We start from the raw sequence: 24,683 nt of genomic DNA on the forward strand, positions 1-24,683 counted from the left end.
GTGGACCAAAACTTAGAAAGATCATTTCTTTGCAACCATCAAGCATTATTTTTGGGAAGACGCAGACCTTTTCAAGGTTTGTGCAGACCAGATAGTTAGGAGATGTGTTCCCGACCACGAGTTTAGTAGTGTATTTGCATTTTGTCATTCTTATGCTTGTGGTGGTCATTATAGTGGCAAGAAGACCGCTTTAAAGGTCCTCCAGTGTGGTTTCTATTGGCCCTCTCTTTTTTGTGATGAATCTTTTATTGTCGTGCTTGTACTTCATGTCAAGAAGTAGGGAATATTGTTAGATGAGATATGATGCCCCTGAATCCTATTTTGATTGTGGAAGTGTTTGATGTGGGGGTATTGACTTCATGGTCCATTTCCCTCATCTTTTGGCTTTGAATATATCTTGCTTGTGGATTATGTGTCTAAATGGGTAGAAGCCATTGCCACTAGGACCAATGATCATAGGGTGGTCGTCCACTTTGTTCAATCGCACATCTTTAGCCATTTCGGTCATCCGCGAACCTCATCATGATGTGGCTCACATTTCACCAATACACTTGGCTCACTAGTGAAAAAGTACTCAATCACTCATCGAGTCGCCACACCTTATCACCCTCAAACTAGTGGACAAGTGGAACGTGCTAATAGGAAATTAAGACTATCTTAGAGAAAATGGTACGGCCTGATCGTAAGGATTGATCGGTGTGTCTGAATGATGCACTTTGGGCCTATCACAGCATATCGTATCCTTATTGGCATGTCCCCTTATCGGTTAGTTTTTTGGAAAGCATGCCATTTACCTGTAGAACTTGACACTAGAGCATATTGGGCCACAAGGAAATTCAATTTTGATATGACCCAGCCAATGACCATAGGAAACTCCAACTTTCAAGTTAGATGAGCAAGACAAGAAGCTTATGAGACTCTCGCATCTCTAAAGAGAAGACTAAAGCTTTTCACGATACACACATTGTTAGGAAGTCATTCTCTCCTACTCAAAAGTTGGCTCTTTAACTCTAAGCTTTGCCTTTTTCTGGGAAGCTTCGTCACGTCGGATGACCCTTTTATTGTTCTTAATGTTTTCCCTCATGGAGCTATTGAAATCCGAAACCCAAAAACGGGACAAGTTTTTAAGGTGAATGGCCAAAGACTTAAACCTTATGTCAATGGCTTAATGATGAGAGGTGATTGAGGAGTGTTCTTTCTAGAACCACATTAGCCATTTTAGTGCACTAGTCTGGCTGAAGACTTTAAACTTAGCGCTTGTGGAGGCAACCCACCTTTGTAAATATGTTTTTACTGTTTTATGTTTTGTTGTTTTTGTCTTTATAGGATTGTCATGTTGGAAACTCATTAACTAGTCACGGCTCCGCTTATGCATGCTCCACAAGCTCTGTTGATGACAACCCCACCATTGTTCCTCAGGTTGTATCTCTCCATCTTATATGCTGTTATTGTTAGATTTCTTGTTTCTCAAATATGTTGGACGATTTTAATGTTATTTACTTATGGCTGTGAGACCCCCTTCATCTTGGACCATGGGCTATCCCAGTCTTGGCCTACTGCGACCTCATGGGCTTTCCACATGCGCCCCATCTCATTGGGCCCCCCTCATCTGGATATCCCCACCTCTGCGTGAGTTTTTCTTTCGCCTTCTCCACCTCTCAAACACAAACCTGCAGGTTAAGTACTTGTGACAAAGAGGTGAGTACCATCAGTACTTAGCCTGTAGGTCTTGTGTTCGAAACGTGGGAAGGCGAAAGAAACCCGCTTGCAGGGGTAGGGATATCTGGATAGGGGGGCCCAATGTGACGGGGCACATGTGGAAAGCCCATAGGCCCCAGTAGGCCAAGACTGGATAGCCTATGGTCCAAGATGAAGGGTCCCACAATTGCCATTTGAGATTATTTGATGCTAATGTGGGGAGATGTTTGTAGTTGTGGGTCTTGAGGACAATGACATTTAAGTTGGGAGTGTTGATTGATTTTTATTTTGTGGAGTATGTTGTGATTATATTTTGGGAAGTGTTGTTGATGATGCTTTTGTGAGATTGTGATATTTTGGTGAAGTGTTATTGATGATGCTTTTGTGGAAACTGTGATATTTTGTGAAGTGTTATTGATGCTTTTGTGGAGATTGTGATATTTTTGTGAAGTTGTTGATGATGCTTTTGTGGAGATTGTATGTTGAATGGATTGTGCTTAATTTTTGTGGCATGATTATGTTGTTTTTTGTTAGAAATATGTTGAATCTTACTCTTTTAAGTCCAAAAGTGGTTAAAGTGAACTAAAGTGAGTTATTTCTAAATTTTTTCATGAATTCATGCATAATCACCATTTTAGAAGCAATTCAGATGCTAGTTGAAAGGTTTTGTGAGGTTTTTGAAAATTGTTTGTTGCAACATGGTTTTAAACATTGAACTATTGGTTCTGTTTTGTGCTAGGTTTGTCCATAATTGTGGTTAGACACCGTTTTGTGTAAATGTCATGTGTTTTAGTGTTTATGCAAGTCTCCCACCTACTTTACATGCCCATGGAGCAAAGTTTCATTTATTATCTTGCGTGTGTTAAAAGTGCTTAAATGTTGCTTGATGATTTGGTTTTGATTTGTAGCCTAGTTGACTCGAGTGAGTACGCCCGAGGGGTTTTTTACACCTAATCCCTTAAAGCTATCTAGCTTGGGAGCGGTTGGCCTAAAGCTCGTTACATGGGTCCTCTAGAAAGCTTAAGAAGTCATTACATAGATCATAAGCCTTACAAAAAAGAAATAAAGAAACAAAGTCTTGACTTGTAGCCTAGTTGGTTCGGGTGAGTAAGTTCGAGGAGTGTTCTACACTTAGTGCCCTATAACCATCTGGTTTAGGAGTCATTGACCTAAAGCCCGTTACACGGACCTTCTAGAAAGCTTAAGAAGTTTAAAAAAAAAAAAGTGATTAATGAAAAGAAATAATATGTCAAAATCTTGTGTGGAAAATGAGCATTATGTTGCATGTACATAAGTTGGGGAGTTTAGCATGACATTTTAACATTGTGATATGAATATGAAATGTGTGTTTGAGAAGCTTGACTGGAGTTAGGCAAATCTTGACAGAAACTTTAGCTCTTTATTTAGGATTGTGTTGTTTGCATGTTAGGTTCAAATTCTTCACTTTACCTTTTGATGAATGTCTTGGTTTTTGATGAATATGGTTGTGTATGGTTTTGTGAGAATATTGAAAGAGTTCTTTTAACTTTACTCGAGGACAAGCAAAGAGTAAGTTGGGGAGTGTGTTAGAGTCATGAAAGTGACTCTATTTTGGTAATAAAAATACCCTATGTGTGATTAAATTGAAGTATATTGAGACAATTAAAGAATTTATGAATTTATTCACGAAAATTGCTTCCTAATATTTTTCTTATGAATTTAACATGTTTGGAATGATTTTGGAAAGGATATGAGTTGATATTAGGTTGTGGTTTATGGATTACGGGTGATTTTGTCTCATTTATGTTATTTAGGGGGTAAACTGTCATATTTATAAGGGTTGATTTTGTCACTTTTCAATTGTGTAGGGACCAAAGTGATATTTTGGGAGTTTGTCTATAAAAGAAAATGAAAGGTCGCGTTTCAGGGGAGGCGCTGTTCATCCATTTTTCGACGACTCTTCGTCTTCCTTTTCGGTGACCCTCCGGCGACGGTTCATCTTCCTCGTGCACAGATCTTCATCGTCCCGGATCACCACCGTGAGAACCATCATTGCCGTCGCGATGTTTCATCTTTCCGCCGCTACTTTTCGCATTCCAGCCAAGATTTTTCCATTTTCTGGCGACGTTTCAGCTCCCTAGAGGTTGATCTCCCTTCTCCATGGTTAGATCTACCCATTCCAAGCTTCAGCCGCCGCAAAAACAGCCGAAATCCGCCAAATCGCCGTCGCGCCTCTTCATCTTCCAGCCAAGATCTTGCTCATTTCCAACGACCTTTCACCTCCCCAGGACCTGATCTGAACTCCCCATCATCAGAGCTTTCCATTGGTACCTTCGAATCCCATTTCCGCCACCATTTTTTGAAAGACCCGCCAAAAAATTAACGTTTTCCGGCGAGTGCGACTATTCCTATTCTGGGCTGTTCGTTGGTCGTTTTCACCCCTTCTTCGCATCATATTGCTTTTGGTTACCTCCTCTCCGCCATGATCAGCTTCGTTTCTACCGTTTCAACCACCGTCATCACCACCATGAGCGGCTAAGTTCCCAGTTGTCTGTTACGGCGTAGGCGAGATCGAGATTGACTCCACGACTCTGCTCATAAGCTCTCGACTAGTTGGATGAGCCCGATTGTAGGACATTTGGTAGTATTGTGTTTCGAATTATATTTGTTTTTGTTTCATGTTTGATTTCGATACTATAATATGATTTGAGCATAATTTGTGATGAATATTATTGTCCATTGTGATTTAATGTTTTCATAGAACTTGCTGAATGATAAACATTGGTTTGAAATAATTGAATGATGAATATTGCTTTTCATTACTTTGCATCAATTGTAATTGAGTTGTTTTCAGATTTAATTTCATTTCTACTATTGTTGTGTTTATTGTGAAGTTGGTTGATTGGAAGATACGTATTGACAAATTGTATTTGTTAATCGCATACCAACTAGTGGTATTGTCATGTAGCGTTTATCGGCGTTCAATGATAGTCTTTAACCAATCGAACTTGAGTGATCAGGTGAGACAGGATAGATTATACCTAGAGTGCCTGGAAGCCATTTCATTGATTTATCTTGCCTTGTAGGTTTAGGGGATCGTAGAGGGTGGAGAAGAATTGTGTGAGTCGGTCTCGTGTCAAACCAAAACCGTAACGACAACATTTTTATTGTAAAGTCTTCATTTGTTTTAATTTCACGATTTTATTATTTGCATTTAGTTTCCTTAGTTTTAATCAATCATATTTGCCAATTTTTCTTTCGTTAACTCAAATATACATAGGTCATTAGTCTTGCTCTCTGTAGATTCGACCTTGCTTACCGCTGACTACGGTATTTAGGTTTAATTTTGTGACTGTGACGACTAGTTCGACACTGTTCCTTCATATTTTAGTTGGAGTTTATCCCAAGCGTCTTTTGCAATCTCACAGTTAGCAATATTTTTCATTTGATTTATACTCACAACATTAAAAAAGGCTTGAAGGGCTCTTGAGTTAAAGCTAGAAGCATCTAACTCAGCCTTGGTCCACCGTTTAATCTGTTTTGGCTTAGTCACACCTTCTTCTTCAATTTTGGGTTCACTCCATCTAACTACACATGACATCCATACCCTCTCATCAATGGATTTGAGGAAGCCTCTTATCCTAGGTTTCCAATAAGTGTAGTTGGGTCCCTCTAACATGGATGACCTATTGGTAGACCACCTTCACTAAAGAAGTTCATGGTAAAAAAAAAAACACACAAGCATAGTAAACAGGGATCATGATCTGTAACACAGTCAAACACAAAAGGCTGAAGTGGCGACAAAAAACACAGATGTAGTCACACAAGGTTTGTAGCTAGCAAACTGTTCAAAACCGTAAAATAAAAACTAAAATGCAACATACACAAATCAAAATAAAAGCACAAATAACAAGCAAGGATCTGCTGAAATAACTCTTTAGAACGTGCTCTTATACCAAATTAAAGTTTTAATCACTTTACCAAGTGGATTAAACTTAAGCGGAATGGGTTAACATGTTCATTTGCGCATTTTGTATTGGTTTATTTAACATCAATATAAACAATGTATCCAAAACATAAAGTAAAGCACACAACACATTTTTACATGGTTTGGTAACATACCTATATCTATGGGACCATGTCCAGATGAAGTTAATCCACTATAGTAAACATTTATTGTTCAAATACATAGCCAAAGTTAAGCATCAGTTGCAAAACACTTCCTATTATGACAACACTTCAAACTTCACCCTTTGGTCGAACTTCGAACTACCAAGCCCATGACACCACCTGGTCACCGTTGAGCTCCTCTCAAGGTTCAACACCAAAGAAGCACTTGAGCTTGAATAGCTTGAAATCCCATCAAGCAACAACTATGGAATACCCACGTTCCACACGTGAACAACACACAGTAACAAGGTATTTGTAAGCCTACCTAAAACATATGAAACCCGATTAAAAAAAAAAAATACCTCAAAGAATATGTAGAGAATTTTGAGAGGTATATTCAGGCTTAAACACACAAGGAAGAAGAAGATGGAAACAAACAATTCGTGCTTAACAAAACTCAAAGAAATGATTAACAAAGAAAGGGAACCTGAGTGAATAAATAAGCTCTAGAAAAAATTCAGAGAGCACAATAATGGACGCACCAGATTCAAGAGAAAATGCAAGGAAGAAGATGATAATAATTAGTCCTTGCTCACCCAATCTCTTTAAGACATGTACAAACCCTTTCAACTTTTGTTGGGACCACAGATAAAAGCTTCCAACTTTTGTTGGGACAACAGACAAACCTTACAAATCTTGTAGGACCATATTAGGATAGTAGGACACCTGTAAAGTTAGGTCTCACAAAAATCATCAAAGAAAATTAACTTGACAAGCAAGTTAAAAACGGGACCTATACAAAAAGAAATCTGACTTGGCACGTGTCATCACACGGACAATGAATGTGGTGACACCAGAAAACATAGAATGATTGTGCATAAACAAAGTGATTTTATGACATAAAAAATTAGTGTTACCACACTGAATTCATAATTTGACAAAAATACTTACAAAACCATATCTCATGGTTTGTGGAACCCTTAATTATGTTATAATTTGTGTTTAGCCTAAGAATAGTACTTGCTTGAATCATTAAGTAATTTTTTTTAATAAGCATGAGTCTTGAATTTGATGTTTGCTAGAATTACTGAAACTTAAATAATTTCCACCAAGTATGGTTTCGGTATTAAAAGAGATTATAGTGTTTGAGGAATTTATCAACTTATTGTAACTTAAGAGTTGGGTTTTGGGCAAAAAAATACTAACCTCTCTAACTTTATCAGAAATCTTTATTGAGATGTGATGAATAATTTTATAACCTCGCAAGTGCACGAATCATTCTTGTAGTCTAGTGTGCAAAAGCAAGGGTCGATCCCATAGAGATTTGTAAGCAATTTACTAATCCTAATAATTATGCTTCAATTAAAACTAAAAACAAGAGTTAATAATGAAGAATTAAGGAAGATCACTTTAAAAGCAACAACTGAATAAAACTAAAATTAAACAACTATTAAAATTATCCAAAACCCAATTGACCAAAACCTAGGTCTCCAATTTCACCATAATTATCTAGCTCTATGTCAAACATCTCTCAATTGTTTATCAATTCAATCTCTAGGGTTCGCATTCACTAAATCAAGGTATTACCATAAGGCATTCAGGATTAACTTAGTATTTTTAACACAAGACTAGCTAGGGAGTATAGCTAGCCTATGAATTAAAAACCCATTAAACACAAGAATACTTGAAATCATGAATAAAGGTGCATCTGTTAGGGCGTATGCACATACACTAATTATTCAAGAAATCATGAACCAACTAATATTTTCTAAGGGCGTATGCACAAAATACTAATCATTCATTCAATCATCTCAACACAAACAACCTACTAATTCACACTAAGTGTCGTCACACAATAATGAAAATTAAAGGCAAAATAAATACATGAATGAATCTAGATTTCATTGAATTGATAACAATAAATATATGTTTAAACATGGAGCCTTCCAATTAGGCTACATTGGATCCCTAAATAAGAGTTTAGTTACACATGATTATAAGGAAATCAAACCTCAAAATCTTGAAAATCATGAAGTACAAGATGAAGAAGATGAAACCCTAGGTAAGATCTCCTCTCCTTGCCTCTTCCTAATTATATTTGATATTATAAACCTTAGCTCCCTAAAATATTACTAAGGACATCTATTTATAATATTAAAGTCGTGAGAAGTCGTGAGGGTATTATGGTAAAAAGTTATACTTCAATTAAAAATGCATAATAACAAATCTGCACATCTCCAAGTACTAACATAACTTTCCTCTCCATTTTTAACCATATTCCATATCGAACTGGGCCACAATAAAAAAATAAAAGTTGTATATATGTCTCTTAGCTTTAAAACGCCATCAGAACCATGTCAATCAGAGTTGTGTAACTCAAGTTATGATCATTTTTGTGCAGCATGTTCTGGCAGAAAAATTTCCAAACATAAATTTCCTGCATTGTGCCGCGGCAAGATTTTGTGGCACCGTGGCGTGAAGTTTCTGTCCATTTTGCAATTTTATGCTGTGGTGTGGGAATAGTTCCGCTGCAGCATGGAAATAGTTCTACTGCAGCAAACAATCTTCAAAAATCCATAACTTCTTCGTTTGAGTTTCGATTCTCGAACCGTTTGTTCCTACACGCTTATGATTCTTTTATCTTCAATGTCCATGCTTGAAATCCTCATTTTTCAGCAACTAAACACCTGAAAATTCACAAAACATACCCATGATTCTAGAAAACAAAAGAGATACATAAATTAAGTAAAATTAACCAATTAAACCTAATTCTCTCACAAAATACCCTTAAAATCACTCAGTATGAGTGCAATTCCAAGCACTCATCAAGATGACAACTATTGCCATTTTAATCAAACTCCCCCCAGAACTCTTCAAAAAAACATCACTCACTCCCTTAAACATAATTTTGTCAGATTTTTGTTAGATCTTGAGTGAGGCTTGTCGATTTTGCCCTTAAATTGAAATTAAATAACATTTTATCTATGTTAATAAATAAAAGTACCAAAAACTTAATGAAATTATACCAAATTGACATAAACCCTAACCCACATCCGTCCCCATCCCCAATCCCAACTTCAAGAAAGGTCCTAGCCTTGCAAGGCTACAATGACCTCCAACAAAGCCATAGCGTTGCGAGGTGGTGGCAACCTCTAGTGAGGTAGTAGCGTTGTGAAATGGTGGTAGCCTCGCAAGGCGACAACATCCTCAAGCAAGGTCACTGGCTTGCAAAGAGTTATGTTTGGGATGCTAGGTGGCCAAGGGGAGGTGGGGATTAGAGTGTGAGAAAATAAGTGTAAAGGTTTGTTGCGGGTAGGAGTAGAAGAACGTGAACTTTAAGGGTTTGACTAATTAGGTTAGGGTTTGTTTAAGTAAAAAATATTAAATGACAGTTTTGCCTTTCAAAATCTTACCAATATCTGACAAGGTTAGGTTTAGGATGTATGAGTGATGTCTTCCTTAATAGTTATGTGAAGAGTTTAATTAAAATGGCAATAGTTGTCTTCAAGTGTGATTTACAATAAAGCTGGGAAGGTAAGTGATTTTTCTTGTTGGGTTTCTCTTGACTAATAAGCTCACGCTTAAATTAATTGTTTAAGGATTAGTATAGACTATTGTTGTAGATATTGTTCTTTTTGTTTGCCACAAGTATATTCTCTTAATATAATTTTCATGAGTATTAATAGTACTTCACTTATAAAGTATACAAGAAAAAACCTCTAGAGTGAATCAAATTAAGCTTCCGATTAAGTGATAATTAATACAAACAGAATAACAAATTGCACTTTAAACTGATGAGTAATTGATGGAGCTTCTTGGATTTCCCACAATTCATTTTACGAGTTATTGAGCACTCTTCTCTCTTTGCCTCAGATTTCTTCTCCACCTTCCCTAGCCTGTTCTCCTTTTGATCCTGTGGCATTAGACATCATGCATCATGTTACATGACATCCATCAACATTTAACCGAATTAACTATTTAAATTAGAAATTAAGAAGGTAAACTGTTGGAAATTAAATAGAATAACATATATCCTAACATAATCCCAAGATCATAGTCACCATTGCAATCACATTTTCAACAAAATGAACTACAATGAATTTACACAGCATAAATACCTCCACTCCTTAACTCTGAAGCAATAAAGTTAATCTGGAAGAAAGCCACGAATCGTTTTCTGTTTTCCAAATTTTTTTAGAGAGAGAGAGCGTACTTTTCCTTGCGTTTTTCTTTGAACAACAGTGTTCGTTACTTTTCTAAAAGGAAAAGGTTTTCCTTTTATATGGCAGCGGTTGGAGAGAAACTGCATTTGGCAGTTTCTCTCACACACGTCGCTTGGGGTAACCCATCATGGGTGTACCCCTTATCCAATATCTCCCACTCACACATGATGGGACTATCTCTCTCTATGCTTCTTTAAGGTTCATACTTTAGTAAATATGCCGTGTGACCATGCATACTTCGAGAGCACGTTAGTCATATATCTGTTAGGAATATATAACTTCTCGAATTGTGAAACTCAGGTTGTATGTTGTATGCAATACCCTAGATTACTTATCACATTTTTCTAACAATCTCATTTACAAAAAAAATATTCGTTGTATTCATAATATGTTATCTTTACATAAAAGTTAAAACAAATTGTTCGACCTGAATACACTGATTATATGTGATATTCAATCTTAATCTTATCTTCCTCTTTTCCTCGATTCCTGCAACTTTTATTTAACTTGCTTTTCTAGAATGTCCCAGCAGATTGAATTTATCTTAATCCTTTAGTAACCACTCTAAATAGCAATCATTAAATGAAGTTTTCAGAAACAGATAGGTAATAGGGTATTCTTGAGATTTTATTCTTAAAAAAAACTCAGGGTCTCACACAATGTTAAGTTGAGATTTGACTTTCATTACCCTTTGGTCAATGTTTTGCACATGTGGTATGAAATCACACGCTATAGCATTTCCTCCTCCTTTCCATGGAGTGCATGTCTCTTTTCTTGTAAATGCGTACAGATTTTAGTTCAGACATGCCTAATGTCTAACTTGAGTTCACTTTCATACTTTTAATTCATCAGAACTCTAATCTGGCAATTAGACAGATAAGTGATCATTATCACTTGTGTTCACATTTCATTATGACATTATTTTAATTCTCGTTTTAGGCGACGTCAAACATTTTAGCTTGACTCTCTATTATCACCTAATAATAGCTTAAAATCGTCTCATCTCCATTCCTACGAAATGGAGGCGATTGCCTGTTGAGAAGGCGAATCTTTTACTGTCCACATGCTTTTCAAAATAGACTATAAATATTTACATAACTAATATGTATATATGCTCCTTCATGTATTTTTCCATATAACGAAATTGAGCATTGACAATATTGTTATTTAATATTGATAAGACAAATGTGAACAATTTTGGAAAATCTCAAAGTATGAGTACATTCAACACCTACGTAGCCTAGAGATCTAACATGTCATTGAAAGTATCCTCGGTATAGGCTTTGTGAATGGATCGCACCATGTCATGCGTAGATATGTACTTCATGTTCACCTCCTTGTGCCACCAAGTCTCGCACAAAATTATATTTGATATCTATGTGTTTCGTTTTACCATGATATTTGGATCCTTAGTGTATCTATTGCTGCTTGACTATCACAGTTTATTCTTACTGGTTCAATACAACATTAATTATTCCAGATGATTCATGAACCGTCTCAACCAAACGGCTTCTTGCACTGCAGCTGAAAATGCTACAAACCAGCCTCCATTGTAGATAAGGCTATCATGATTGTTTTTTACTGCTCCAAGATATGGCCCCGCCATTTATTAAGAAAACATATCCAAGTAGATTTCCTCTCATCTAAATCTCCTCCCCCAATCAGCATCGGTGTAGCCTCTCAAGTGTAAATCATTTCCTTGATAACATAATGAGTATCAGCTGTCCCTTTTAGATATCTTAAGATTCTCTTCACTGCTTTCCAATGTGCTGTCCTGGGTCGGACTGGTTCTACTTACCAACCCAACGGCATAACAGATGTCGGCTCTAGTGCACATCATGCGTACATGAGACTTCCAACAGCACTTATATAAGGAACATTCTTCATTTGTTCCTTTTCTTGTGGAGTCTTCGGACCATTTTAACAGATAGTCTCGCCTTTTGCGATAGGGTTGTCTATGGTTTACAATCTTACATATGAAATCGTTCAAGAATTTCTTAATGTATGGGTTCTTGTGAAAGAGATACTATTTTCTTGAGCGTCTCTCTTGTAATCTTGACTCCAAGAATATATGCCGCTTCACCCATATCTTTCATCTCAAAATGAGATGATAACCATCCTTGATTTCATTGACAAATCCCTTATCATTTCCAGCTATAAGTATATCATACAACAATAATTAATTAACAAAATTTGTTATTGATCTCTTTGTATATACAATGATCTTCATTTATCATTTTGAAATCATACGACATTATCGCATATGAATCGAATATAATACCACTGTCTTGAGGACTGCTATGCCATAAATTGACTTTAAAAGTCTACACACTTTGTGTTCTTGACCTTCTCTAATAAAACCTATTGGTTGATCCATATAGATTCTTCTTGTAATTCTCCTTGAGAAAAGCGTCTTACATCCATTTGATGCAATTCAAGATCCATGCTTGCAACTATAGCTAAATAAGTCGAATTGAGGTAAACCGTACACAGTGAAAAAGTTTTCTTCTTCTAATCTATTCCTTCTTGTTGTGTATACCCCTTCGCGACTAAGCGAGCTTTATATCTTTCAAATACTGCCATCAGCTACGCTTGATTTTGAGAACCCATTTGTTCCCATGCTTTGCGTCCTTCGGTAAATCAACCAATTCCCATACTTGGTTTGATTTCTAGACTCCAATTCTTCTTCCATGCTTTCATCCATTTTTCCTTAAAGGGCAATTGAGAGCCTCATTTACATTCCTTGGCTCTTCGCTCTTGTGGAGTAACTAGAAAAAATTTCCCCCTCAATCTCAAATCGTCGACGTGGAACTTGTTTCCTTTTTGATCGACGTATTGGAGATTGATTGGTGTTACTCCCACTTGGACCAGCTACATAGCTGGATCACCAGTAGGGAATGATGGAGGATCGAAACTGATTCATCAACTTCCATATTGCTCCCACTGGGATGTAGTTAATAACCAACCGATTGTCAGCAACATAATTGCCTTGGTCTTGTGTTTCTATAGAAACAATCTTTACCTTTTTTCGCCTTCTTAGGAAAATCGGTTTCTAAGAATGTGACATCTCGTGATTCTACTCAGTGATGCTACCACTTTCTTGTCCTCCTAGGAAGCTATCCTTTGAAGTTCTGAATATCTTATAAAGATACATTTCTTCCCCCTTGGACCTAATTTTCCATATTTATGGGAAGGATCATGACATAGGCAGCACATCCCCATGGCTTTAGGAGACTCAAATCGGGTTTCCGATTTGTCCCTAACTCTATGGTGTAGTAGTAATAGATTTGGATGGTACTCGATTGAGGATATATGTGGCAGTCATAAGGCATCACCCCAAAAGGTGATGGGCAAGTTTGCTTGTGCCATCATGACCTCCCATCTCAAGTAGGTTTCTGTTTCTTCGTTCTGCAACACCATTTTGTTGCGGAGTTCTGGGAATAGTTAATTGATGTTCTATTCCCATTCATCAAAAAATTTCTGAACTGATCAGATAAATATTCACGTCCTCGATCGGTTCGTAGAACTTTTATCTTTTATCTAATTGATTCTCAACTAAGTTTTTAAACTTTTGAAAGCATTCTAAAGCTTCGATTTTTGAGAAACAAGAAAACTAACATATCGAGTGAAATCATCTATAAATGTGTGAAATAAACAGCCCCAGTCTAGCCCTCACTTCATTGGACCACATATGTCAGAATGAATTATTGCAATGGAACTTCAGCTCTTATCGCTTTTCAAATGGTTTCTTGCTGTTTTTTTTTCCAGCTAGGCAATGTTCACAAGTAGTCAAGTCTACTTTTGTTAAGGATCCTAACAAGCCTTCTCTTGCTAGTATATTCATTTGTTGTTGGCCAATATGGCCAAGCCTTGCTGCCATACATTCACATCATCTTTATTAGAAGATGTAATAAAGGAAAAACAACACATTACTATTATTATAACAACACAAGTACTATAACCATCGGAAATAACCACACCCATATTATGTTGGGTCCAAAAATAAATGACACCAGTATGGAAAAATTTAAATTAAAACCAAGTTTAACAAGTTTCTAAACACGGAAATCAATTTTCGACGATATCGGTGGCATATAACACGTCATGTAGGTATAGGATTCGACCTCCACGCATGATCATTTGCATGTGCCGATCCCTTTAACTTCCACTTTTGAATTGTTACCTACATATATCCATTTTGTTTCCGTGGTATTCGTCGAAATTCCACAAAGCACTCCTGTCTTTCGCTATGTGTCTGTTGCTGCTGAATCTACAGTCCACAAAGTGAGACTCAGTTAGAAAACAGAACTGGAAACATTTATATAACTACTTGTCAAACAAGTAATTTACCTTCTTCACTCGCTACAATCGCGAGCAAAATGTCCCTTTTTACCACAATTATAGCATTTTCACCTTTGCCATATTCCTCTTCCTGCAGGATGCTTTCCTTTTCCGTGTGTTGAAGAACTTTCTCTTCTTCCCTTAGCCTTTTCAGTATTGCCTTTTCTTTGGGATCCACCTTGGAATTTACGTTTAAATCCCTCCCACCATGTGAACTGGAACAGCCATATACACATCAGTATTTGCCTTACTCACATTAGGCATCTTCTTCCAGTTCCAAATGCGTATGGCATCTTCTAAATTTCTGATGCCCTCATTGTGGGTAAGGTGTATTTTCATATTTTCCCAATTTTGAGGCAATGATCTATGACAGCTTGAACCTGTTGTTCATCGTTAGTGTGGACATGACCTGCATCTCTTAACTCACTTATCATGTTTGACAAATGCCGTAAATGTACTCTCATAGTATGTTCAGGCTTTTTCTTATATTGTCAAACTTGATAGTGAGTGACCGGGTTGGTAGGAAGTACCGCCAAACTTTGTAGCAGAGTGCGGACCACATGTCCTTTGCTAATTCATATCCCGGTACTTCTTCATGAATCATTGTCCATGCGGCTCAACAAAGTATGCGAGCAGTGGAATTCTTCTTCTTCCATATGTCATAAGCGGCACGGTCTCGTCTATGTTGAGCCGTGACTCCCTCTTCAGGCTCTTCATGGTTGTAGTAAGAGCTTCTAGAACCTCTTGTTCTTCCAAAACATATGGATTTTCAGCTCCATATCTCATAATTATCGCCGTAAATTTTTCTCCTTTGTTAGTTCGGCGACAATTTCTTAGATGCAGATGCCATTTCTAAACAAAATTACACGTTGGATAATGCATGTTATTCAATGCTCGGAACATCATGTTCATTTAATTAATTATACCAATAATAATTGTATTAGATTTGGAATCAAAAGTTAACAATGTCACAATCATCATCCAAAATTCCAATTCCAATTATCAAGATATAATTAATTGCAATTCTAAAATATATTTAGACACAATTATATAAATTAAATCAACATCAATTCACATAAATTTTAATTTTAATAAACAAAATTAATTACATTATGTAAATAGAATTCAACTTGTAATAAATTAAAACAAACAAATTCCAAACAACAAACAAAACAAAAAAAACAAAAAAAAAAATTAAGTGTACAGCCACCATCTTAAAACTGGGAAGGATCTGATAATCCTTATCCTAAGGTCTTTATCTAACTGTGTAATTACCCTAGGTAGGGGAACTCCCAGTTTCTTTGTGATGTCCTTTACGAGTGGAGACTCCTATAGATGCCCCAGCTGTCCTTTTTGTACCCCCAATCTATGTACCTTTGATATAGTTGTTGATCAAACGTCTATAATTTTTATGTCATCTTTAAAGTTATGAACTTTCACGCTTGGTCCAAACCATATCAAGGAGACCAACGAGATTAGGGTAACCAAGAGTCTCTCTTAGAACTTGGAATTTCGACTCATCTTCCTTTAATCCCCCTATCCAGACAATTTCCTGAATCTTTTCATTCACATGAATGAAATGATTTACGAGTTGCACCAACTCATCCTCTGTGTCTCTTAAAATCAATGTGTGAGTTTGTAGAGTTCTAATCATGTTCATAACCCTTTCCCTTTGAGCGGGTGTTCTAGCAACCATTGCACGTCTATAACGTAACATTTTTTCTGTAACAAATACAAAAAAAACTATTTATTTATCAAATAAAGGTTGACTATATTTGATAAATAACACACGTGTTTATGGTTCAATAACAAAATTAGACTCATAAAGATATACCAAGTATGCATTTTTATTCTTTATAGCAAAAAAGAAAAAAAATTTACAATACTTCACGCGCCCCCACGCGCCGGCAGAAGCTGTCACGCGCCCCCACGTGCCGCCCAGATGCGGCAACGCGCCGACAGGATACCCACGCGCTCCCACGCGCCGGGAGGAGCTTCCACGCGCGCGTCACGCGCTCACACAATACGGGTCGGGTCAACCCGTCCACACTAAACCGGGTCTATCCTGACCCGAGTTGACCCGTTGACTTTTCGGGTCGGGTCTTGACCAGGTTTGACTAACCCGTTTGACTTACGGGTCGGGCGTTGACCGGACTTGACTGACCCGTTTGACTTTACGGGTCGGGTTTGACTCATTACCGGGTTTGACTAACCCGCTTGGTCATATGGGTCGGGTCCATGGGTCAACTTGACCCATTTATTTACTTGGATTATGGGTTGGGCCGGATAGGAATATAATGGGTTTGTGAATATAGTTAACACCAAAATCAAATTAGCCCAATGGTTAGAGTATTGGGCTTCCACCATGGAGACTTGAGTTTAAGTCTCACCACCCACGCCTATTTCAGTTTTTTTCAAAAAAAACTAACAGGATAAAACGACATGTCATTCATAAGGGTGGATCAAAAACGACATGTCGGTTTGGGTCGTCTTCAACCTCTGTCCGGGTCTGCAACTGGGTACCCGACCCGGAAATCAACCCATTCGAAACCCGAAACTTCAAAAGGCCATATCTAAGTCATTTTAACTCTATTTTTTATGATTCAAAAACCATTTTCTTCATAATTTCATAAGGAATTTAATGGACTAAGAATCATTACCAAAAAAACAACTTTTTACGTACAAAATTTGAAAAATCAGAATTGCATTTTAACAAACCAATAACATGCTTCAACATTACAATATGAATTTCAAACAATATGAACCACGGCTCTGATACCATTGTTGGAAATTAAATAGAATAATATATATCCTAACATAATCCCAAGATCATAGTCACCATTGCAATCACATTTTCAACAAAATGAACTACAATGAATTTACACAGCATAAATACCTCCACTCCTTAACTCTAAAGCAATAAAGTTAATCTGAAAGAAAGCCACGAATCATTTTCTGTTTTCCAAATTTTTTTAGAGAGAGAGAGCGTACTTTTCCTTGCGTTTTTCTTTTGAATAACAGTGTTCGTTCTTTTTCTAAAAGGAAAAGGTTTTCCTTTTATATGGCAGCGGTTGGAGAGAAACTGCATTTGGCAGTTTCTCTCACACACGTCGCTTGGGGTAACCCATCATGGGTGTACCCCTTATCCAATATAAACAAACAAACACATGTTAGCAGATCTAAGATAAATATTTATGTGTCTGACACTGAAGTAAGGTTAGCTATCAATTTGATACAAGAATCAAGTAAGTTAGTGAAGCAAGACCTCGTTCTAACTTACCATTTGATTGAATGTCTTCTCCAATTCCTCTTTGTTTAACATATACAAAACCAATAAATGTAAGAACAGAAAATTTTAGCACATGAAAAAGGGGAGAAAATAATAATTCTATCGATGAACTTTACCGATATCTCATCGTCAACCTTCTCTTTCATCACTGGCTTCTTGGATTTCTTGCACGTGCAGCATTTCTTTTTTGGCTCTGATTCTTCAGCAACAGAACAAGAACAATAGTAGCAACGTTTCTTCATCGATACAATCAGATGAATTTATTTTATTTAACAAAATAAATTAATCTAACAAAGCAAAAGTATGTGCCTCAAATATTTCATTAACCCTGTTACAATGTTATTTATCATTACCCTTGTTAAAAAGTGATCCAAAGATGAAGTGATTTGAATAGAATCAACAATAATTATTATTATTTTATATTTTCCTTGAAAAAAAAAAAAAAAATTGCAGAAACTCTTACCACACAACAAACTGGAAGGCAACAACAAAGCCAGCAAGTCTTGACATTCCATCCGCAGCAGTATGCCTCGGCCTTCATGATTTTGTCCAATAAAGAGAAGAGAAAATTAAACTTAAGAGTTTGAATTAACTTAAATTTGATGTTAACTTGTATACATATTGAAGTTTTGATGTTAACTTGTATACATATTGAAGTTTTGATGTTAACTTGTATACATATTGAACTTTATACCCTCATAATTAAAGAATCAGACCCACAAAAAACAAGCTTACATTATACACCTTCCTTGATTCCCTTCAAATAAATAAATTATACAACAAATCATCCAGGCGTCACTACAACATTATAGATACATAGCTACAAAAGTTAGCTACAGAAAAGAAAACTGTAGCAAATACATATTTACAACAACAAAAGTCAATATTTATAACTAATTGAAATAATTTTAGTGATAAGACTTCCTTTCTCAAAGCTAATATTCTTCTCTTGTTTTAACTTATTAAAATCATGACAATAACTAGTCATTTAGTTACAATGTATTAGCTATGGTAAAACATTGTAACTAATTAATGTATTTAGCTATAAACATTTTATTTACATGGCATATAGTATCACTATTAGCTACGAGTTAACTATCTAGCTATTTTTTGTACCCATTGAAGGTGCTGGAGGCTGTAAGTCAAGTAATTGAGTACCCAACCTTAGAGTTAGATTGTTGACATAAACAGGCTCCTCTGGGAAGTAGATCATTTAAAAACACTAAGGTGAGAATAAAAGAAATTATTTGACTTGACCTACGGACTTTTCAAACCAAAACCTTTTCTTTCTTGTTCTCATTGTGACATAAAAGAAAGATTAAGATTTCCCGTAGGCCAATACTTCATTTATTACTGTTGACCCTATATGAGATCAAAAATAGTCAAGGTCAGAAACTTGCTGAGTGATGAGAATGCAAAATGTCATATTTAACCCCCTTAATGTTTAGTCTTTTATATGTATTTGTTTCCTAATTGTACTCATTATTACTTTATTTTGGTTTAGGAAGTAAATGGAGGTGTTAATAGAAAAATAGAATTAATTAGGGGAATTCGGACAGTTTCGCCACTGCTTCGTATTCTGGGCATAATTCTCTCATGCGAGCTTCGATTGAGATGATTCAAAATGCTGTGGAACGCTAAGAAAGAGATCTACAACTTTCATGTTTTGAGTTTTTAGAGATACTGGCTGAATAAAGTTGTAATCGAGCTTGAAGTTGACGCACCTGCATTGCCGACGTCCTAGAGCGTTCTGACTTGTTATGCAAGTCAGTCTATTATTGCACGTTTTGAAGACATACATGCTGCACGAAAATTACAGCTGGAAACAACAACTCCTATTTTATTAGGACTCTATTTTATTTTAGTTCCAATTAGAATTAAATTAGGATTAATGTTATTTTAGGATAGGAGAATATTTCTTTTAGGAGATTGAGTGATTCGAATTCTAAAATTGGATTTTAAAGGGAGATCAGATTAGGTTTTGAGGACCACGCCTCTCTCTCTTTTCCTCTCTGGAATTTTCTTTCTCTTGAGTTTTTGTGATGGCCATGAGCGGCTAGAACTTTTGTAACTTGGTCGAAGGAAACGGAAACCTCGGAATCAAATAAACTGTGAGATCTTTCTGTTTTTAGTTTAAATTCATGTTTGAGTATTGAATGTTATTTTGTGCATATTTCATGATTGATGCATTTAATTACTAGGAGGCCTACTAGTGTATTATTTTGTGAAATCTACTGCTAAGTTTGATATCAAATCCGTAATTGTTTGATCCTCCAACTTGTGAAACAATTAGGGTTGTAATTTGCTGCGTTAAGATTATAACCTTACGAAGAACATTCAACTAAATAATACAACCGCTTGTATTTGTGTTGTTTAGCTTCATCGATCTCTCTAATTCTTAAGGCTGCCACTAGATTAAATCTTGAGCGCTTGTCTAGGGTTTTTAGGGGTAAGATTAATTAGGATCGCTTGTTTCCTGATTAATTACAATTAAGGAGAGATAGGAAATTAATTCCAACGGTGAATATTCAATGTGAATTGATTATCTTTGCATCAATGATCAGTAGTAAGATTCCGATGGTGGATGTTGACAGAGACCAAGTTCGTCATTTTGATTGAATTCGAATTAAATTGTTTTTGTTTTTGCTGAGATTGTTTTCTGTTTTTACACAAACCCCCCAGCCTTTTTCACATCAAAGAAAATTCGCTAGACACTCTTCGTGGGATCGACCCTTGCTTACCCTATTTACAGTTCATAGTTAGGTTCGGAAGTTTAATTCTGGGTGCCTACGACAGCACGACACTAGGAATATTCACGATATTTCCTCAAACCAAGGGAGCAGCTGGCCTTGCTGAGAATAATGGGATTGAAAGAACTAGTGAAACAGAGTCAAGCAGCCAATCTTACTAGTAGCATCAAGAAGGAATACTGAAACAGCAACCACTTATATAAAAGGTCAATTCCTAATAAAATGATCATAACAAGCATGTAAAGAAAATATACTAGAATGCCCAGTGTACTTGACAGTAATTTGTTCAAGGGCGTCAACAAGCATACTGGAAAGACTTACATCCAAGAGACCATCCACAAGAGGAACTTCCATTACAGGACCCACTGCTTTGTGATATTTCCAACACAAGCCAAAGCCTCAAGCAGGGGTTGCCTCTGCGTGGAGAAATCTAGATATCATAAATATGCCATTGATAGAAGTCTTGTTGCCTATCAATGAAAACAGCATAACTCAAAGAAATTGTAGTGACAAGGAAATGAAACAAAGAGAACTAAATTGATGGCACAGACTTATTTCAGCCAAAATCCTTTACGTCTTACTGCTTCACGTAAGTGAGATGTAATTGTTGCAAATAGTGGATGAGTTCCCTCCCAAAGCACCAGCCATCTCCCCAAGAGCAATGAATCCAATGTCATGTTCAGCTGGAACTCGTAGAACTGTAAGAATTGATCATCATATCTGCAGCACATCACAAGTGCATGCAAATATTACTGGGGTGACTTACTGCTATATACATAAGATGATTCATCATCCAAAATGCTCTCCATGCTAGATACAATTATATGATAGAAAATGAAGCAATCCACAAACCTTTAAATAGTTTGTAACAAATTGGTTGCACAAGAAATGACAATGCGAGTAGCAGGGAAGTTATCTAAGGCGAACAAGCTGATCCCGTGCTCTAAGTACCAGAGTACAATTTCAGCAACTTCTCTATACCATGACATCTGAGCTCACCAGTATTCCTGTCCAGAAAACATTTCCATTATATCCACATCAAACACTAAAATCAGTTAATAAAAGGGCACAACTCATGTTTCCTATATATGAATATCAGAGCTCCACAAGAAATCCACGAGAGGCAATGCCAAAGAAGTAAATAAAGATGCCAACCCAAAACCTTGGTTTCAACCTTGATCCTATATACCACCGGAACGAAGAAAAAAAAAAAAAGAAAAAATTGGAAAGACAAAGTGGTCTTCTCAACTCAAACATCAACTTCAGAAGCCAAAGATTTTGCAAATAATTGTAAATTTTCATCTACCTCAAGAGCTCCCCAACTGCAAGTAAAGAACCATGTATGCTATGTACAGGAGCATTTCTGCCCAACCCATCTTGAGTAGCAGCAAACATCTGATAATATCTATCACAAAGAAAATACATCAGGACTCATTGCCCACACAACAATAATAAAAACAGAAGACCAAGCGAGAGTTTTCCAATTGTTTGAAAACATTTAAAAGTTGTGTACATAAAGTTGCACCAACAAGAAATTAACGCATGAAGAAGGCAACATCAAATTTGTAGCATCACCATCCTCAACAATATACCTTCACCTCTTCAATAAGAGATACAGAGCATCAATAAGCACAGACAACTAGGCTCTCTAGTCATGTTAAGATTATTTTTCTTCTATAGGAAACAAAAAGTATATTAATGAAAGAGAGATATGGAAGCGCATCAGCTCCACTAAGGTGTAAGATTACCTCTTGAAGAGGGAGGCAAAAATTGTACGAGAAATTTGACAAGACTTGATAGTTGTGTGAAAACAGACCCATTAGCTGTATGATATGTACATGTAAAGCAACCCAAAAACACACATAATCAACCTAGAACCTCACTTTGGTTAAGAGAATCAAGAATAAAAAGGTATCTTCGAACTCTCTTGAAACTGAAGCTCATAAAGATAATATAAAACAAAAGCATTTTAACCCCCTAAACATTGCAATCTAGACTTTAACATCTTCAAAAATCCTATTTTTCTTTCACATCAAATCAATCCAAAGATGAACCAGTTCCCCACACTTACTTAAGGTCTTAGCACATTTCCTTACCACAAAAGACAAGAACTTTCAGCAAAAGGGAAACAGATATCAAAATAGCCCACAGAAAGTGAACTTCTTTTCAAGCTTCAGTCCATAAAAATGAAGCCACCATGTAGGAAAGGAAAAGATGATCTGTTGTCTTTTATTCTTCGGAAATACCACAGAAAGCAGAGGACAAACTCATTAAGATTAATTTACCAACTGGTAAGCATAAAGAGTAACACTGCTATCTATTCCAATACTTTCCTTCTATATTCTGTTTTCACCAAATTCATGGGCACAGTTGTCCTAGTAAGAAATATCTTTTAACAATATTTGTAAAATTAAACTATGAGAGTAGAGTCTTTGCTCAGTCTCCTCAACTCTAGAAACTTCAGTTTTCCCTTTCTTTTTCACTTCTGATTGTTGTTGATCTCATTCTGAAACTTATTATTACCTCGTGAAGCACAGCAATGTCACCAAAGAGAAATCATGTTGTTTCTGCAAAATAAATTGATGACTGTTAATTTTTTTTTTTTTTTTTTTTTTTTTTAGTTTGATATCTCAGCAAACCCCTCTGCCAAACCTTTAATGAACACAAATTCAAGATTAGGGTCCCGTTGAAGCCCAAATCTTCACTAACCACAAGCCTAACTAATGGGCGTAAAACCACAGCCTACCACTCAAACTTCTCAACAATAACGAGGATAACTACTCCCAATCCCTATTAGCTGGCATCCTTCTAATTTGAGTGAGTAAATCTTAAATACAGTTGTCTTTACATATATTATGAATGAAATAATTTTATAGCATCTAAAAGCATACAAAATAGTAGGATAACCAGTGATCAACCAAAAGATTTGCAAGTTAGTGAAATAAACAAAGATCTTTATAGCATATTTTCTATACAATATTCAGCACCAAACTTAAATCCTATGTTGCACCTTTATCTATTATCTTAAGCTTTTAGATCAGATGATTACTTAACATATATTAAAGCTAGGTCGGCCAAAGATCTGATGTTTGAATCCCTCACGTTACATTAATTGAATTAAAATTTTTTGTGGTTGTAGTTGTATTGGCGATTGTTGTTGTTTTTAGTCTGCATGCAAGTTCACGTTAGAGGACACTTCAGAGCTTCAACACTATAGTGAGCCTTTTAAATATCATCTTTAAACATTTAAGTCAACTAGTTGCTTAACAAAAATCATGATGGCTGCTAAATAGATCCTTCAATCAAGTGTAACAATACACATCATAGGTATAAAATTGCAACTCTCCATATTGCAGAAAATCTCAAAAGCCTTATTAACTTCTCCTATTCTGCACAAACCTCGGATCATAATATTCAAAGTCCAAATGTCCAATCTAAAATGCTCTTTAAACAGGAAAATGGCTTCATTAACTTTATTCTGTTTAACCAGCAAATTCAACAAACTATTACAAGTGAAACTGTCCATAGCAATTTTTTCAGACGGCAGCTGAGAAAGCAATTCCTTGACAAGATCCAATTTTCCTACTTCTGTAAATGACAACCAAAAAGTTTATCATTGAACTATTTGGCAAATGCCCATCACTCCTCATATAGTCAAACACCACTTTGGCCACATCATGTAAACCCGATTCACATAAAGCTCTTAGAAGTAAATGGTAAATCTTGAAAGAATGATTGAGACTCAAGTTCACTGTACTAAATTCCGAAAATCTGAAGGCTAATCTAGGGTTATCTAACCGTTTAATTACCTCAAACGATGTCAAAGGAGTCAATTTCTGACTCAAATAGCCCAAACAACTATCCAAACACAAATGAGAACGAACTAATAGCATAAACACAACTTTAACAAACCACAACTCGGGGCTACATCTATGTATTACCTCTTTGGTTTCAAAGGGGCAAGACCCTCCGTGAAAATGAGCAATGGCAGATATTGTGGAAGCTCGAACCCGTGAATGACGGCTAGTGAATAATAGAAGGGTCATCAGCCTCAGATTTAAACCCATAGAATCCTCTTGTTTGAGGGGCAACAGATTAAAAGGCCATTTTGGCCTTACATTTAATTAAAAGGCGATTAAATTTCAAAGTCTTGACTAAATGGCCTTGTTTTTTATGAAGACTAATTAATGATAATTAATCATCAATCATGCTTTAATTATGATTATTGAAGCATTGAATAATTGTTTTAAAATTATACTTTGTCTCCAAAAACCCAGAATTGTTGCAAAGAAA

The 24,683-nt window shown here is 36.2% G+C and overlaps 1 long non-coding RNA gene across 1 annotated transcript; it reads right to left on the minus strand.

Moving 5' to 3' along the window:
• Window positions 1-21,345: 21,345 nt before the first annotated feature.
• On the minus strand, window positions 21,346-24,458 carry LOC116115907. The gene is made up of 3 exons (XR_004125746.1): window positions 24,332-24,458; window positions 21,697-21,795; window positions 21,346-21,397 (listed from the first exon to the last, which is right to left on the minus strand). It is a non-coding gene; the product is annotated as an uncharacterized LOC116115907 (long non-coding RNA).
• Between the last annotated feature and the right edge of the window lie 225 nt (window positions 24,459-24,683).

This window comes from Pistacia vera, unplaced genomic scaffold, assembly GCF_008641045.1.
Source record: "Pistacia vera cultivar Batoury unplaced genomic scaffold, PisVer_v2 Contig757, whole genome shotgun sequence".
In the NCBI taxonomy this organism is placed as follows: domain Eukaryota; kingdom Viridiplantae; phylum Streptophyta; class Magnoliopsida; order Sapindales; family Anacardiaceae; genus Pistacia; species Pistacia vera.